The sequence below is a fragment of the Anomaloglossus baeobatrachus genome, chromosome 6 (genome assembly GCF_048569485.1).
Source record: "Anomaloglossus baeobatrachus isolate aAnoBae1 chromosome 6, aAnoBae1.hap1, whole genome shotgun sequence".
Taxonomy (NCBI): Eukaryota; Metazoa; Chordata; class Amphibia; order Anura; family Aromobatidae; genus Anomaloglossus; species Anomaloglossus baeobatrachus.
Window position 1 is genome coordinate 187,318,209 of NC_134358.1, and position 6,000 is coordinate 187,324,208.

Here is a 6,000-nt window from a genome sequence, read left to right on the forward strand (position 1 = left end):
GCTGGAAGTGTCGCGGGCGGAGGAGGGGACGGTGCGCTCTCCCACTGCTCGGGTCCGGCTGCCGCTGCTCTACGGCTGCTGCTGCTCGTTGGCTCGAGCGATGGCCAGATCCCGGGGACTCGAGCGGCGCTACTCGCCCGTGAGTGAAAAGGGGTGGTTTGGGTTTTGGGGATATTGTCCGTGATGCCACCCACGGTTGTGGTGATTGTGTGGACACCACCGCTGCTCTGGACGGGGATCCCGGGAGCCTGTGACAGGGAGCAGCTTTGTTGTTATTTCTCCCCTCCGTGGGTAGGGGGGTTGGTTGTCCCGGGGCCCGGTGATGGGGTAGAGATGGATGACAGGCGGGTTGCGGGGCCTGATGAGGTGCAGGGTCGCAGGGGCAGCGCTGTGCCGCACGGCACGGAGGTACTCACTCAGCCCAATGATGATGACACAGTTCACGGTAAAACAAGTGGCTGGATGGACGGGTCCCTCGGACGGCTGCGGTTGTTCCTCCCTGCAGGTTAGTGATGACTGTCTCTCCCTGCACCTAAGTTAAGTGTTGGTAGTGATGGTTTCCCACAGGTAACCCGCTCCCCGACCTGGATATGGGCCGGAGGAGCCCCTTTTGCCCACAGGCGCTGGCCCTGGGAGACGGTTGCCCTTGGCGGTGGCGGTGTCTCCCCTTCACGGTTGGACGGTTGCCTTCTATCGGGACTTGGCTGTTTGGAAACCCTGAGGTCCCCTTCACTAACGGATTTGGCAAATTCACGGCGACACCAAGCCTTGCCGGGATCCGAAAGTCCTCTGCCAATGGTGCTGGCTTCTCTTTGTATACCGGTCCGGTACGGCCGGGTCACCACCCATCCACGGTCCTTACGGCAGACTCCAATAGGCCTCCACTGCAGACGGTCACCACATCCTGCCAACCTTGCTGTCCTGTCCGGGCCACACACCCGGACCAACTTCAGGCTCTTTGCTGTCACTTTTCTCCTCTCTACTACTTTCCTCCTTCCACTTCCTTAGCTTAACTCTCACTGCCTGTGTTTTCCCTCCTCCTTAGTGGGTGGAGACCAACCGCCTGGCTCCACACCCTGGTGTGGACAACAGCCCCTGGGGAAGGCAACAAGGATTTTGTGTTTTGACTATGATGTGCCTGCAGGGAGTGTGGGGTGTGTAAGTGTTGTGCTCTGTGGCCCCTGGCTTGTCCAGGGCGACACAGAAGCACTGCAGCACTGCCTCGGCGAAGTGGCAACAGGCAGTGCTGAAGCTAATCTGCATAGGTGACAAACCCCACAATGCAGAAGAGGTGTTGCCAGCTCTGAAACAGCAGGCAGATCACTGGCTCACAACTCTGAACCTAAAGCCAGGAAAGGTCGTGTGTGACAATGGCCGGAACCTGGTGGCGGCTTTGAGGCGAGGCCAGCTGACACATGTTCCATGCGTGGCCCATGTGCTCAACCTCGTGGTTCAGCGGTTTCTAAAGTCATACCCAGAGCTGTCTGATCTGCTGGTAAAAGTTCGCCGCCTGTCTGCACATTTTCGAAAGTCACCTACTGCTTCAGCCGGCCTTGCCGGCTTTCAACGCCGTTTGCATCTTCCGGCTCACAGACTGGTGTGTGATGTCCCCACGCGTTGGAATTCAACTCTGCACATGTTGGTCAGGATATGTGAGCAGAAGAGGGCAGTTGTTGAGTACCTGCATCACCTAAGCCGTCGGGAAATGGGTCAAACTCCACACATAACACCTGAGGAGTGGAGATGGATGTCCGACCTATGTACCATCTGCCAAAACTTTGAGGACTCCACCAAGATGGTGAGCGGCGATGACGACATTATTAGCGTCACCATACCGCTTCTCTGCCTTCTAAAATGGTCTCTGCTCAAAAAACAACCATGATGCATTGCAGGCGGAGCGCGATGAGTTTGAGCAAGAAACAGTAGTGGGTGTGGGTGATAACACACAGCCCAGCCTCGTCTCATCACAACGTGCAGTGGAGGACTATGACGAGGAGGAGGATGAAGACATGGAGCAACTCTCCGGCCAAATTGAGGATATGACATGCAGTCATATCCTCGGTTCAGCGTGGCTGGCCAGAGGACAGGGTAGATGATGAGGAGGAGGAGGAGGAGGACAGCATGTTCAGTCATCGTGTTGGTCAGGATACTGAAGTGATGGCTGTTAAGAGTCTGGCACACATGGCTGACTTTATGGTAAGCTGCCTGTCTCGTGACCCTCGCATTAAGAACATCTTGGCCGACAATCATTACTGGTTGGTAACACTGTTAGACCCACGCTAAAAGGAGAACTTTATGTCTCTTATTCCCGAGGCGGAGAGGTCAGGCAAAATGCAGCAGTTCCAGAAGGCCATAGTCACGGAAGTAGGCAAAGCATTCCCCTCACAAAACGCTAGCGGCATAGCTCAGGAATCAGTGGACAATTAAGGCGTACAACCGAGAGGGGCACAAGTCCAATCCGCCAGAGGTAGGGGAACAGTCTTTAAGATGTGGGACAGTTTTCTCAGCCCCTCACATACCACAGCCCCTGAGGTGAGGGGTAGTGCCACAAGAAATCCTAAGTTTGCCCAGATGCTCAAGGAGTACCTTGCAGATCAAACAACTGTACTCTGACATTCCTCTGTGCCTTACAATTAATGGGTATCCAAGCTGGACAGACACGTGGCATGAATTGGCTCTCTACGCTTTGGAAGTCCTGGCCTGCCCTGCCGCTAGCGTTTTGTCAGAGCGTGTTTTTAGTGCCGCAGGTGGAATCATTACAGATAAACGCACCCGCCTGTCAACTGTAAATGCTGACAGGCTGACTCTGATCAAGATGAACAAGTGTTGGATTGGGCCAGACTTCACCACACCACCAGCAAATGACAGCAGAATTTAAAGTTTGTAACGGGAATTTGCCATGTACCTCCACTCACCCATGGTAACACACTTCTGGACTTTGGCTAATCGCTGGACTGCTCCTCCTTCTCCTCATGCGAACATCATGATGACCGTTACAATAGTTAGGCCGTTGTTTTAGGTATACCCCCAGTGGTAAATTTTTTCGCCCATTCTTTCAGAATGGGCATTACAACGACAGGAGACCCGCTCCTTTGCAATGGTAACAATGTTTTGAGGCCCTCATGCACATCTCTATCCAGGGACAATGTGGAGCCTCCAAATTTTTGGCTGCCCTGCCTAAGGGCTATACTACAATAGACCCACTGCCTTACAATGGGCACTTCAGGTTTACAGGCCATCATGCACGTCTCTATCCAGGGACAATATGGAGTCTGACGCTGCCACCGACAGGCACACACGTGCGGATTTTAAATGCAAGCACGGACACACTAAGAACCTAACAGATTTTTAGGAGCGACAATTACTGAGAAGTCTGACACTATCAGCCACTGCTGACTGACGTGTATTATTCACTAGACTTGTGCGTTATATAATAGTTTGTGAAAAACGCACACAAGTGCACCTGTACGCTGCCACCAACAGGCACACACGTGCGGTTTTTAAATGCAAGCACGGACGCACTAAGAACCTAACAGGTTTTTAGGAGCGACAATTACTGAGAAGTCTGACACTATCAGCCACTGCTGACTGACGTGTATTATTCACTAGACTTGTGCGTTATATAATAGTTTGTGAAAAACGCACACAAGTGCACCTGTACGCTGCCACCGACAGGCACACACGTGCGGTTTTTAAATGCAAGCACGGACGCACTAAGAACCTAACAGCTTTTTAGGAGCGACAATTACTGAGAACTCTGACACTATCAGCCACTGCTGACTGACGTGTATTATTCACTAGACTTGTGCGTTATATAATAGTTTGTGAAAAACGCACACAAGTGCACCTGTATGCTGCCACCGACAGGCACACACGTGCGGTTTTTAAATGCAAGCACGGACGCACTAAGAACCTAACAGGTTTTTAGGAGCGACAATTACTGAGAAGTCTGACACTATTAGGACTGTTTTAGACTGTGTACACCAGCCCCAGATATGATGAAGGCTGGTATACGGTCACCACTAGGAATGGCTATATACCCTGCCTGCCTGCCTGCCTGTATACTGCTACAATAGTCCTAACAAGGACTCTTCTGGTCACTAGCCTGTATTCCGACCTGGCTATACCCTGCCTGTATATAGCAACAATAGTCCTGAGCAGGACTCTGCTACTGTACTCCGACCTGGCTATACCCTGCCTGCCTGTATACAACTTATTGTATGTCCTGAGAAGGACTTCTGGTCACACTGTTTGCAGCCCTGCTCTGGAACTAACTATAAAGGGCCGCAAACCTTTCCCTGAAGCAACAACACTCTCCCTGCACTGACTGTCTGGATGGCTGTGAGCAGAGCACAGCGCGCCCGCCGGTATAAAGGCTCGGTCACGCTGTGCAGGCCGGCCAATCACTGCAATTCCACAACTAACAGGGCTGTGGCATTGAAGTGGTCTTCCAGCCAATCCCTGCATGAGGGCTGGCTCTCAAAAGAGCGCCAACATGCAGTAATGAACACCACGAGTACAGCACGAGTATCGCGAGATTACTCGGTCCCCGCCGAGTAGCCCGAGTACAGTGATACTCGTTCGAGTACCGAGTAGTAACAAGCATACTCGCTCATCACTAGTGATTACATGATGATGGAATCATCTAAAGGTTGCAACATATACATAGCTCTTATTGAGCTGTTTCTCACAGCTGGGAATCCAATCTGCCTCTGTCTGATCAACACGCATGAGCTTTTAGCCAGTAATGGCCTGGCATTATTGCCCATGTTCTGGTACACATAAAACACATGAATGTCCTTATGTTAAAATAAGTCAATATAAAGATTTTCGCAAGTTGTTTACAGTATTTTCTTTCTGAAAAGATATGACTTTAAAAACTATATTGAAATATAGAAAGCACTATAATTATAGCATTTCATTTTCTTCTAGTTTAGCTGTCAGTGGCATTTTTTAACCTCCTCACAACACATAACGTACTGGGTACTGGGTGGCGATCCGCGGACATGGCTGATTTAAACAGCTGACATGTGTGCCTGCCAGGCATGAGAGGAATCAGGTTCCACCCACGCATATTAGCCCCTGAGATCTCTCTGTCAAAATCTGACAGCGAGATGTAACAGCGTGCCACCGTAAGCATAATTTACCCGTCCCCATCGGAAGTCAAGTGACGTGATTTTGTGATTTCCGGTGGTTGCCATGGTAGCACAGGGTCATGTGATGACTCCTGTAGCTATCATGAGTCACTTTCTCTCACTGCCGGCCGACTGCCGTGTGTGAAAGTAAGGCCTCTTTCACACGTCAGTGATGCTGGTTTTTATATGTACCAGAATCACTGACATACGCAGACCCATTAAAATCAATGGGTCTGCGCACACATCAGGGATTTTTCACTGATCGTGTCTATGCGGCGTACACGCGTTTCCATGATTGCCGCACGGAGACATATCCATTTTTTACTGGCATCACTGATGTGCCACAGACCACAATATTATGTGATCCGTCAAAAACATACCAGAAAAACAGACATTGAAAATAAAAAGTATTTTTAACTATCCTTCTCCAGCGATGCTTGTCTCCGGCCTCAGCGTGCTGCTGCTCCAGAGCCGACTGCTTATTGTCATACATATTCATGTATGCAGGAACAGCCGACCCGGAAGTAGCTGCAGCGGGGGCAGAAACACAGCAGAGCTGAAGAGTTCAGCACCACGGACAGCAGGAGTGGGGGCAAGTGAGTATACGTCCATGTACAATCACGGATAATGGAAATCGTATCACAAGGACAATCCACGTGTGCCGTGAATCACAGCACATGTAGGGACTTATGCATTTTTTACACGTCAGTGAAAAACATCTGTGTTTTTCACTGACGTGTGAAACAGGCCTAAAGCAGCTTTTTTCCAGATCTCAGCTGAGTATCTGTGATCTGGAGAAATGGAAGAGCGATCAAACTGCTGATCGTTATAGTCCCCTAAAGGGGCTAGTAAAATAAAAAAAAGT